This window comes from Mandrillus leucophaeus, unplaced genomic scaffold (assembly GCF_000951045.1).
Source record: "Mandrillus leucophaeus isolate KB7577 unplaced genomic scaffold, Mleu.le_1.0 Scaffold551, whole genome shotgun sequence".
NCBI classification, from domain to species: Eukaryota; Metazoa; Chordata; class Mammalia; order Primates; family Cercopithecidae; genus Mandrillus; species Mandrillus leucophaeus.
The window spans coordinates 538,841-551,582 of NW_012105931.1; the positions used below are offsets into that span (position 1 = coordinate 538,841).

The following is a 12,742-nucleotide window of genomic DNA, read 5'->3' on the forward strand; positions in this document are numbered from 1 at the left end:
CTGTGGACCCCTCTGAGGGGACTGGCAGGACCCCCAAAGGCCTTGTGGGCTGAGTTTTTGCAGCTCAACCTCAGACTGCATTGTTCCCCCAGGGTTCCTTATTTTGAAGTCCACAGTCATCTGTGGGTTTGTCCCCTTTGTGAATCCTGGTGTGTGTGGCTTCCGAGGTTGCCCAGAATGACATCCCCGACACCATGCTCTCCAGGCCTGAGTTGGAGTCCCGATGCCTCCAGGTCGTCATGGGTCCTGGCAGGCCCCATGGTCACTCCTGAGCCCTGGGGTCAGTGTGGGAGGCCACATGGCACCCCAAGGCCGGGCTCCTGGGAGTCAACCCTGACCTAGAAAAGGAGACTTTAGACCTGCCTCTGGCCCTCAGCCTCACTGGCCACTGCTTAGCTTGGGCTTGGGACTCAGGGTGACCTGAGTGCAACCCTGCACTAGTCAGGACTTCCTACCTCCCAGGACGATCATGAGGACAGAAAGGGACCAGGCTGGTGACCTGGCCAGGCCCTGCTTCCTTCCCTGCCTGCTGTGCCCCTCCTGGTAGGACCTCCCAATCACTCCTCCCCTGAGTTTGGCCCCTGTGTGCCCTGTTTGCTCTCCCCAGCCTGTGGTCCTGGGCACGGTTCTGGGGGTCACTGGAGCCCACCCACAGAACTCTCAGAGCGCCTTCAGGAGCCTCAGAGACATCAGTCACACTGCTTAGGCTGGAGCTGCTGGACTTCACTAGCTTGTTGCTGTTCCCTGCAGTGGGGACTGGACTGGGCCTGACTGTGACAAGGGGACTGGGCTTCAGGGAGCAGAGAACTCCATGGTTTGCAGGTTGACCCAAGTAGGAGGGGAACTTGCCCTGGGAGTTTGGGAGCCCAGACAACCCCAAGTCCATATGTGAGGGGAAGAAGTGAACAAGTCCTGGGCAGGACCCAAGAGGCCACAGCCCCAGCCACCCCTGGTGGGTGTGTGGCATTGACAGCAGGCAGCCACACACTGCGGCTGCTCCTGTGAGCCACTGATGATCTGCAGTCAGTCTGCAGCCCTGAGACCCCTGTTGCTGACATGTGAGCTGAGGCATCACGGCACGAAGGGTGATCCCAGGAATAAGGCCTGGCCAGGCTGGTCCCGTCTGGACAAGCCATGGTGGCCAGGAGCTCTGCTACTGGACGTCAAATACCACCAGCACCAAGACAGCCATCCCATTCGCCAGCTCCCTGGCAACAGACTGGCAGGTGTAATGGCACACAGGCTGTGCCTGCACAGTGGTGCAAAGGGTCCTAGGTGGATCTTGGCTTTGAATTTGAATTTCTCTGGTGGTGGGAAAGTGAACAAACCAGACCAGTTCTGCTGGTAAGGCAAGCCCTGGCCTCTATGAGGAAGCCTACATCATTTTCTAGGGATCTCTGAGTCTGGGGGGCTTCTGAAAAATTGAGGAGGTTTGGGAGTTGCCCCACCTTCGCACTAGGGTGAGCCCTGTCTCCCCTCCACTGCCCTTTCCTCTGGCTCGTATGCTTGCTGACACCGCTCTTCCCGGCAGCAGGGCTGGGAGTCCCAGAGCAGACAGGCCTCCTCTGAGTCCCTGTTGTGTCCACAAGCTCATGTCTAAACAGGAGCTGCGCCAGGCCCCTGGTTTCCGCAGGAAAAGCCACGTGGATTGCTCCAATCCAATTACCCAAGGTGCCTGCATCCGCCTGCGGCACTGAGCTCAGGCCGGGCCATTTCTGCCTGGATGCCTGCTGCAGAGGAGTTGGCATGGCAACATGAGCTCTGAGCTGCTGAAACTTAAGTCAACTCATGGCTGGGAGGACAGAAAGACAGAAGCGGATGCCTTTCTGAGTGATGCAGGTCGGACACATCCACGCTAACTCCCGAGAGCCACATCCCAGGCAGAATTGGGGTCTGGGGTCCGGCAAGAACACGTGTGCTGTGGCAGCGGCTCCTACAGACACAGGTGTGCCAGGTAAATGCCTGTTCATCCATCTAGATCCAAAGCACCTGCCTCCTTCTCCCTGCAGTCCTCCGTGACCTGCACACCCCACGCACGTGCACACAGCCATGCCCCCACCCCCAACGTCTGTCACTCTAATCAGGCACGTGTCTGTTTGCACGTCCTGGATGGAGCTCCAAGTCTTGGCACCACCACAAGGCCAAAGCCCACCCTGCTGCACTCCATAGCGAGGGCAGTGAGCCAGTCAGGCCACTCAGCACCAGCCCTCCTGACCTGGAAGGTCACAAAACCCAGCTAGACTACCCTAAGCTCTCCCTGAAACTCTTATTGGGCCCTTGAGGAAAGAGGCCTGCATTTTATCTGAGATGGAAGGCTAGGAACCTGAAGCTTCTGGAACCTTCTTTGGGAATGAATCTAGTTCAGAGGAAAACAGACCTTAGGGCTGGAAGGAAAGAGACCAAGTCCTAGAGACATCATGAGCTCTGTTCTCCCTGCAGCCGAAGCCAGCACAACCCGCACACTTTCCAATGAATGATTCAGCAGTTCCCCTTGTCTTTGCTCTAGTCCCTTTGAGTTGGTTTCTGGCATTTCCCACTGAAGGGATCCTGTCTCAGATATGCCAGCTCTGTGATCTTTCTGAAATGCGATTCTATCAGCTCCTCTCCTATGCAAACCTCCTGTGGCTCCCCCTTGACGTCCCACTGGGCAAAGTGGAGGCTCCCCTGAGTCCTGGGAGGCCCTGCAGAACCTGGTGCTTCTGGCCTGTGGCTTATCAGCATCCCTTGGGAGATCACAGCGGAGCAGACACTGGGAGTACAAACTCTGGTGTTGGACATGCAGGGCCAGCTCGTCCTCCTGGATATTGGACAGGCTGCTCAACTGACTGTGCCTTAGTTTCCTCACGTGTTAAGCCTTGGTAATAACCGTCTCAGGGTAGTTGCAGATGGTGCACATGCAGCACCGAGTGTGGTGCCTGCCTCATCTCTAGGATGCTTACTTTTATCATTTTGCTATCACTGTTAATTCCCTTGCTGCAAAGGCCTGAAGATACAGCCGGAGCCTTCAAAGTCTCCTCCTCGTGAGGCTGGTTTGCCTTACAAAGAGGGTTCTCTGCTTTCCCAGGTGCATGGCGAGGACAGTACAGGGGACGACGTCAGGGCCTCCATCTCCTCGCAGGAGGTGATCAGAGCCATCTGTTGTGGGCTGCTTGTGCAAGCCCGAGGCACAGGCTTCTGCAGAAGCCAGGTGCAGGCAAAGGGGCCATACAATTTTCAAAAAGAAACTTCCCACAGGAGGTATTACTGCACTGTGTGATTTCTGAGAATAGGAACAGGCTGTGAGCAGCTCTGGGGCCTTCCTTCAATCAGCCAGCCTCGGCATTTCCCTGGTGAAGTCAGAAAGCCCAGATGAAGCCAACTCGGGCGTGATTGGAAAGCAAATCTCAAGCCAGGTGAGTGTGGTGCATGCCCTAGAGGCGCAACAGCCAACGTGATGATTCAAACAGCAGTACCCCTGGGTCCAGGACCTTGTGCCACGGTGACATGGGCAGTTGCCCTGAAGGCATGGACCCCATCCTAGGGGGACAGCTGAGTTTGAAGACCTGACTGCCCACTCTCTACCACCTGCCACTCCAAAGTCATCTATTGGTGACCACAAAGGGTGCCAGCAAGGAGATGACTGGATGGAGGCTGACACCTAGACCCACATCTGAGCCACACCAGGCAGCACCTCCTCTCATTCCTGTGTTCTGCTCACGAACCCGCCTGGCGACCAGACTTATCTGCCAGTGTTTGCAAGGGCAGAAGCCCGCGGGGCTCCCACCAGTCCTATGCCCTCATGAAGGCTGAGCCCAAGACAGAGAGGAGGCCAGGGGCAAAGGCTTGCTTCAGGATGAAGATGGGGAACCTCCTCCAACTGGGGCAGCTCCAGGGCTGAATAGAGCAGTCCTGAGTCAGGAGGCTGCAGGCCACAGCTGAGCATCTAGCCAGGCAAGGCCTCCAACCTCAAGTGCTCTGGGCCTGCCTGAGTGCTGAGGCCTGTGCCTGGGCTGGGCCTTGCAAGTTGCCAAAGCAAGGGATCCTACCAAAGCAGGTCACGTCACCTGTTCCTGGCTGACCAGCACCACCTCCATCCTCAGGAGGCCCTCTGCCCTCAGCGCCACCTCTGCCTTTCACAGGAAGGAGACCAGGAGGGCCTTGCTTCTCTCAGGTTCTGCTGTTGAGGTTTCTGTCCCAGTCAAGTCCCTACTTCCCTGACACAAAGGCTGATGTTAATGGTTCATGAGCCAAACAAGGCTTGGAATATACTTTACTTAAGAGGGAATGACAGCATACTTTCTGTGGGAGTAGAATTTTAAACACAAGTCCACACAAATGCTACGATTTAGGTAGACCCTGTGTCGGCTGCATTTCAAGTACAGCATTTCCTTCTGGAACGGATTGGCCGACTGCACGATGTGTAGGCATTTCAAGGCACCAGAGAACACAGATTAAGACGACAAACCTTCCTAAAACAGAACAGACGGGCTAACATTCTTCGGAACAGAATCATTTCACATTCAGCCTAAAGTTTTCTATGCAAAGAACATTTAACAAACTGAGTCCTAGAGGAAAATTTATGCGGAGCTTAAAAAGCAAGTGAGTGAGAATGAGTAAATAAAATCAGGTGTCAGCATTTCACTCACCCTCCCAGGCGGCTGGGCTTTCCGAACTGAAGCAAGGCCTCACTGCTGAGGGTTGAGGCCCCATCCTGAGCCCTTTTGGAGACCTCTGACCCCAGGCCACTGCTCTACACATGGCACCATGAAAGACCCTCCCTCTGCACACGGCAGCATGAAGGCCCTTGGCTCCAAGAGAACCAGCCAGAACACCCTCCCCTTTGAGAGAGGATGCCCCAGCTCAGGCCCAACCAAGGGCTGCTGTACATCTGAAAGGGGAGGCCAGGGCTCTTTTCCCTTTAGTTTACCTGTACTTCCAAGCCGGGGACGGGACTCTTGCCTCACTTCCTCTGGCCCCTGGAGCACCTGGAACCTGATGTCCAGCCAAGAGGTAGGACTGCACTTCCTGGTCCCCTGGTGGTTGGGTGGGATCATGTGATGAGTTCTGACCAATGAGCTGTGAGTGAACGTGATATCGGGTATTGCTGCGCTTAAGTACTTAAACAGTAGACGTGGAAACTTCCAGAGCTCTCTCCCTCTGCCACATTGACCTGCAGTGTTGGAGATGGTGGCTGCTCCGTCAGCCTCAGTCCAGGGTGAAGAGACACGGAGCAGGGCCCTAGCTAACCTACATGTAATGTGCGCAAGAAGAAAACCTTAGATTATAACCACCGCGTGACCCATCCCATCCTGACCAACAGAGGACAGCTTCTGATTGTCTGTGTAATTAGTCAATTTACTTGATGCTGAAAACAAGCCTCATTATGGACAGCTCGCAGTTTCCCAAGAATGCAGCCAGATCTACCCTCCAATCCAATCCAACTCTTCCTGCTCTCAAGGATAATGAAGCAATAATGATGTTCCTTTGTCCTGAATCCAGGCCAGGCGGAAGACTCACTCCACACCCCCTCAATGTGGCCTAAAAAAGTCCATTCCTACCTACCCAAGTTCCTCTAGCACCACGAAGCATCAGGTGAGCTGAGTCTTAATCTTTTAATTTGTAGTGGAAACTCTTTCTGCTCAGAGAAGCGGTTGCTTTGGTGACACAGGTAGCACAGTAAATCCATAGACGTGGAGAAGTAAATCCACCAGAAACCTCTGCCAGGGGTCAGGGTATGGGTTGGTCACAGGGGCCAAGTGAGCCCTGCAGGGAAGGGGCAGGAGGCAGCACTGGGGGTCCTTTGAGGTGGGCTCAGATAGTGTCAGAGCCCAGAGGCCCGGCTTGGCGAGACACTGCCAGGTCTGACTGGCTGACAGTGTACCCAGGGCTGGCAGGGGCAGTGCTGGCCAGCAGCTGGTAAGCAGGGAGGCTGGGGGCACTGGGCGAGTCAGATGCAGCACCGTGGCTGCTCAGAGTATTGCACGGAAAGGGCCTAGGGTTTCTGGCAGCAGAGACTTTGCCTATTAGATGTGTATAGTTGAGGGTGGGGTGTCTCCTAGGGAGGGTGTGGAGATAGGAAGGTGGTGGGTATTGGGTGGAGCAAGCCATGCGCAAGGGAGAAACAGGTGTGGTGGTGGGACAGAAAGGGAACTGAGGGTGGATTCAGGGAGGTGGAGCCACTTAGGGAATCCTGCCTTGCCAGGGCCATGCCTTTGAGGACTGTAATGACTACCGGATCACTGACTGCAGACAAGGAAGCGTCCTCCAGGAGGGGCAGCTGGGGAACATGGGCCCGAGGGGAGGATCCCCTGCATTCACTTAGTTTGCCCCCAGTTAGGTTTTTTTTGTTTTGTTTTTTTGTTTTGTTTTTTGTTTTGGAGAGGGAGTCTTGCTCTGTCACCCAGGCTGGAGTGCAATGGTGCAATCTCTGCTCACTGCAACCTCTGCCTCCCGGGTTCAAGCGATTCTCCTGCCTCAGCCTCCCAAGTATCTGCGATTACAGGCATGTGTCAGCTAATTTTTTTTTTTTTTTTTTTTTTTTTTTTTAGTAGAGATGAGGTTTCACCATGTTGGTTAGGCTGGTCTCGAATTCCTGACCTCAGGTGATCTACCTGCCTCAGCCTCCCAAAGTGCTGGGATTACAGGCTTGAGCCACTGCACCCAGCCAGGTTTGTTTAACTTAAATGCTTAGCCTGTCCGGATAGTATCCCACCTACACCGTGCAGAGCAAGCTGGCTCAAGTCATCCCTTCTGCTCAGAGCATGCCGGCTGCATCTGTATCCTGCACTCCAGAAAGGCTGGATATGTCCCCGCACCATGGGACTGCTCCTTCTGAGGGCCCTTGGAGGATCCCTCAGAGCCCCTCCCCTGCCCGCTCCTTAGGGGCTGGACTTTCTCTTGCCTCTTCCCTCCCTTCTTGGCTGATCCCTTGTGGGTCACCTCTTTCCAGGGGACAGCCAGCCCAGGTATCTCCTGATCTCTGACCACATGTATTTGATTGACAACTCTACATCTTCCTCTAGAAGTTTATTACTCCTCCTCCCCCCACTTCCCCACATACAGTTCTGTCTCCCAAGTAGTTCTGGGCCCTGGATCTCCTCCATACCCTGTCTCCTCTTCCCAGCTTACAACTCTGCCCTCTAGTCCCCTGGATCCATTGCCACAGCCATATCCCAGTTCAGGCCTCGCCTTCTTCAACCTAGACACTGCAACAGATTCCACCTGATCTCCCTCGTCTGGCCCACCCGGCAGCTGGTGGGGTCTTTCTAAACTACACGTCATACCACACTGCTCCCTTGTGGCCCTTCAGTAGTACCTGCTGACTCCAGGAGGTTGCCCAGGCACCTAGGCAGGGAAGGACAGGTGGCCTGATTGCTCTGTTTCCTCTTGCTCCTGGAGCTCCAGGGGCCCTGACACGAGCAATCCCCAACTCTGCCCTTCCAGGCCTCCACACTTCTGTCGGGGCTGTTCCCTGACAGCTGTCATCTGTGTGAAGGAATGTGGACTCAGCCGAGGAGCTCAGGGTTCAAGATTCACAGAGATGATCCCTTTGTCAAAACTCAGCCAGCCATCCCATGGCCCCTGGGATGACTAGAGGACCTTAGGCTGAGGTCAAACAGGCCCTTTCTGTCTTGATAGCTGAGTGTTTCTGAGAATGTATTGCTCAAGCTTGCAGTCTGCATACTAGAAAGGTAGGTAACCAGCCCCTGATAGATCTGACACCTTCAGATCTATCAAGCTAGAAACAGAACCAAGAGAGAGGAGGCTCAAGCTATGTCAGCAAATTCCATCCTTCAAAGCAGAAGGAGGGACGGCCTTGTGTGTGTGGCTCTGTGGGTTGTCTCTACAGGACCAGGGACCCTGCCCATGTGGAGCCCTGGGGTTGGGGGGTAAGGTGCTTGCCCACCCATCCCAACTTCCAGTCCCAGCAAATGAGGGTTCTGTTTTCTAACTCTGAGGCCACATGAGGAGAACAAAGCTTGTGCCCCCCACTCCCCCCGCAAGCACTCAGTATTTTATTCCACCACCTGACCCTAGCTGTGTGTAGAGTAGGCAGATAATAGGAACCCCTGCCAACTGAGAACAAGCGGCAGCCCTGCCCCCTGCTGACCCGGAGCTGCAGCCAGTGTGGGCTCATCTGAGGCCACCTGCGGCCTGCTTGGGACCTCAAACTCATTTCCTCCCTGCCTTCCTTTCTCTCTCCCTGCTGTAGCGGGGACAGAGCTATGAACCAGTCCATGGCAAAAAGACAAGAGGGAGATTAGACATGAGCATCAGAAAGGCAGGAGTAACGGAGCCGCCTCTTGGGGACATCGGAGAAGGCGCTGCCCAGCACATACCTCAGAAAATATGTTTTTCACACTCGGGGTTCAGCTACACTGCACAACTACCCCACACAACTACTCCAAATGGGTACAGCTGGCCCCACTTACAGATGAAATGGAGACTCAGGTAAATGGCAGTCCCTGAGAGGTGCAGCCAAGTCACCTGACTCCAATTTCCTTTTTCTCCCTACTTTTCTTGCCAAGGCTGAATATAAGAGATATGTAAACATACCCAGAAATATGTAAATGAGCAGCATCAAGCACCACCCTTACTTCCAGGACAAGTTCTGGGGGAAGAGTAACATTCTCTACACTGTCTTTGTCCTTCCCCCTCAATACCCACAAAACAAGACCTTTGCCTCTTTTTTCAGTCCCCTGAAGGTTACATTTGTCACCCACCCCCACTGAGCCATTGGTGAAAACTCCAATGATCTTTTCTCCCTCCCTGCGAGCTGCTGGTGTCATCTGTTTCCGCTTTTTTTCTTCCATCTAGTCACCACCACCTTGGATCCCCAAATCTCCCTGCCCCCAGCCTGGTGACCACCCTGGCAACCCTGAAAACACTTAATTTGTCAATATTTGGGAAAGCGTGGGTTCTTAACAGTGGTCTTGTTTTGACTCCCAGTCTGAGGTTCCTGACTGTCAGGGGTCACTAGTTTCTGCTTTTATTCCTGAGAATGGTCCAGTAGTCTGAATTACTTCTTTGGGATGGATTCAGGAGTAGAATTACTCAGTAAATTTTAAAGCTTCTGATACATATTGCCAAACTGCTTTCTACCAAGGTTCTGTCAATTTACTGATTGTTTGAGAATATGTGTTTCACAACATCCTTACCAACTCTGGGTTTTAACATTAAAAAATGTGATTTTGGCCGGGCACAGTGGCTCATGCCTGTAATCCTAGCACATTGGGAGGCCAAGGTGGGCAGACTGCTTGAGCCCAGGAGTTGGAGACCAGCTAAGGCAACATGGCAAAACCCAATCTCTGCAAAAAACGCAAAAATTAGCCAGGTGTGGTGGCATGTACTTGTTGTTCCAGCTAATCAGGAGGCTAAGGTGAGAGGAATACTTGAGCCTAGGAAGTAGAGGTTGCAGTGAGCTGAGATCGCACCACTGCACTCCAGCTCCAGAGACAGTGAGACAGGTCAAAAAAAAAAAAAAAAAGTTTTTGATGGTTTAGTGGGCAGTGGTATCCGGTTACATTTTTCAGAATGCTTAATTTGTATTCCTTTTATGAAGTGCTGCTTCAAATCCTTTTCCCATATATTGAAGGAGTTAGTATTTTCTCCATAGATTGGGTGCACTCCACTTGAGTCAGGTTCGGGATGGGACCCAGACGGTCAGCTCCAAATCACTTACCCCAGAGTGGTGGTTTTCAAACATTTTAAAAAGCAGGAGAGCCTTTTCTTTTTTCTTTTTTTTTTTGAGACGGAGTCTCGCTCTGTCACCCAGGCTGGAGTGCAGTGGCCGGATCTCAGCTCACTGCAAGCTCCGCCTCCCGGGTTCACGCCATTCTCCTGCCTCAGCCTCCCGAGTAGCTGGGACTACAGGCACCCGCCACCTCACCCGGCTAGTTTTTTTTTTGTATTTTTTTAGTAGAGACGGGGTTTCACCGGGTTAGCCAGGATGGTCTCGATCTCCTGACCTCGTGATCCGCCTGTCTCGGCCTCCCAAAGTGCTGGGATTACAGGCTTGAGCCACGGAGAGCCTTTTCTTAATCTCACACAGCATCTCTTTATAAAAACACTAACAAGTAGCCCATGAGGAAAGGCTTGGAGCCCTCCCTTGCCCACCCCCACCCCACCCCTTTGGTTCCAGAAGCCTTGGTTTTACCTGAGGAGGGGCCACTGGGACCTCGTTGTCCTTCTCTCTGAAGAAGAGCTGTCACCGCAGACCTGAAAGGAGGTGAGCAGTTCACAGGGGTGCCCGGAACAATCTCCAGAGCTCCCCTAACAGCCACCAAGCAGCCCAGAACAGGTGAGCCAGGTACAAAGACCAAGGGGCCCCACCTGCGCCCAGAGGCACTGCCACACCCTCCACGTCGCCAGGGCGCGGGTGTGTGCCCGGCAGTTCCAGTGGACGAAGTGCAGCCCCAGTGGGTGGGGCCTGAGGTTTGTGTGACGGATTTTCAGGGAGGACAGCTGCCAAGAGGAGAGGACTCTGAGGGTGGGATGGATGAGCCCTCCACGTGGACACCGGGACCCAGGCCGGGCCCAGGGGTTGCAGGGGTGAAGGTGGAGGGTGGGGAAGAGGTGAATTCAAAAGCTCCACCCGCACGGCCCAGGTTTAATCTAATAGGAGAACCAGAACAATCAGAACTTTGGGAGCTTTGTGTAATCTCTGTTTCCCTAAGATACTGAGGGTAGGGGACAGCTGAACCCAGGCCAGGGAAGAGGGACAGTGGCCACTGGGATGGGGTGGATTAGGGGAGGAAGAGCAACACTGAGAGGAACCAGAGGGATTTGGTGGCAGATAAGGGGGAGCAGATCAGTGGAAGGGAGGCTCAGCGGGACACTTGGTGAACCCAGAGGGGTCTTTGAAGGGGACAGCTAGGAGGGAATTCATGTGACCCTAGGGCTTTGGACATAATGTCACTGGCTCCCTGCATCCCTTGCTGACTGAGGTGAAGGATCCTGGCACTATGCTCTAGGGACGCTGCCCTCCACACTTGGGCCCCAGTCCCAGTTCGTAGTCCCCGCCCTTGCCCGCTAGTCCCGCCCCTGATCCCTGGCCCCAGGCAGCTGCCTGAGCCCGCTGGCTCAGTTCTAGGCCTCATTCCTACTAACCTGCCGAATCCTTGGCTCCAGGGCCTGCCGCTTCTCAGGCCCAGTCTCTACTTTCAAGTTCAGCACCCAACGCCTAGTGTAGCCAGGGCTGTCCTTGTGTGCTCCACCTTCTTAAGCCAGTCCCATGGCCCGGCCCAAAGCCCTCTTACCACCCCTCCATCCAGAGTAGGGTGACCCATTACTCTTCACACCCCATCCCTTATGTATACTTATTTTGCAAATCACCCAAACTGAGTGTTTCAGAAGAATCTGAAAGCCGAGGCCCCGTCCATTCTCTGTCCCCTAGCCGAAGATGTTGCAGCAGTGCTGGCAGGAGCGTCTCCTCCACGGCAAACAGTTGGCTCCCTTCTGACTAGGAATTTGCGCAGAAAAGCCTTTGGCTCCAATGAGACCCGGTTCTGGTCTAGGCCATTGGTCTTGGGCAAGTCGTTTAACCTCTGAGCCCCAGAGGCTCCCTCCTCTGTAACATTAGGGGCCACTACAAGATCTTGGATGGCCATGGCCAGGACCAAATGAGCACCGGCATTTGGTGCCAGATCAGAGTGGGAAGAAGGAAGCCAGAGCCCCCCAGGTCTACGCTCTGCACGTGGTGACCTGGCTTCCCCAGGAGATCTTATGTTCATGTGGACACCCTGGCTTTTGCCTTCAGAGCCAAGTACCTGGCAGGATCCCTCCCCACCCATAGCCTGGGGAGTCCAGCCTGCCAGGAAGCGGAGGCTGACCTGCTGTCCCAGTCTGTCCTCTGTCCCTGGGACTCCTGCCTCTTTACCCACAGTTGGCTGACAACCTGCATGCACCTCTGTCCTTCACCCTCTTGCTGGACTGACCTGACCCAGGTCACAGGCTTGCAAGCATCTGGCATTAGACATAAAGGAGGCAGGCCACTCCTAGCCATTTGGGCCTGTGTGACTCCCAGCCCCCACTGCCCTCTCTCTAAGTGGGGAGGAGCTCACCTCTCATCCCTGAGTGAGAATTTTGTCAAGCAGGATCTTTGGCCTCCGACATTTCCCAAACTGTCCCCCACCAGCTGCACAGCTGCACAGCCCCTCCCCACTCTCCACCCCACCTCCCATGCCCTATCAACTCTTCTGAAAACTCCCTGCATGTTTTTTTCAAAACAGAATTAAGTAACAAGAACTGACTATTTAGGGAGGGGTTCCTGAGGGGAAATGGAATCTCGACAACCTTGAAATTATAGGCCCTTCTCTTTTCTCAAAGAAAAGAGAAACACGTCAGATCATTGATATTCTGAGCCAGGCCTTGTTTTGAAATATGCTCTCTCCCTATCCTTCCACGAACCACAGACTTTTTCCCTCTTTGAAAATAAGATCACATCAAGGTAGGGATTAGAAATGGGAAAAATTCAATCAGAGCCTCCCTCAGCCAGCTACCCATCTCAATATACTCCCAGGTAAGCAGAATCAGCTCCTGCTCCAAACCTGCTCAGCATCATCATTCAAAACGCACCGGTAGGAAATGGTGAAACAGAAGAACCTTTCATCCCGGCTGAGCAGGGCCTGCAGTGCTGCTCTCCTGGCTCTGGCAGCTGGCTTGTGCCTGGGCCGAGTCAGGCCTCTGGTTTAAATAGGCAGTGGGAGCAGAGCAGGGAGGGCCTAGAGGGTGGGTGTGGAAAGTGGGCCGTTTACCTTGCACA

General features: G+C 54.0%; 1 protein-coding gene across 1 annotated transcript in view; it reads right to left on the reverse strand.

The window, feature by feature from the left end:
- The window catches only part of SMPD3 (sphingomyelin phosphodiesterase 3, neutral membrane (neutral sphingomyelinase II)), a 103,389-nt gene that overhangs the window by 18,333 nt on the left and 72,314 nt on the right, over positions 1–12,742 (reverse strand). The window contains exon 2 of the mRNA XM_011997994.1: positions 10,136–10,197. The gene's annotated coding sequence lies outside the window, so the exon portion shown is untranslated. The remainder of the gene's footprint in view (positions 1–10,135; positions 10,198–12,742) is intronic.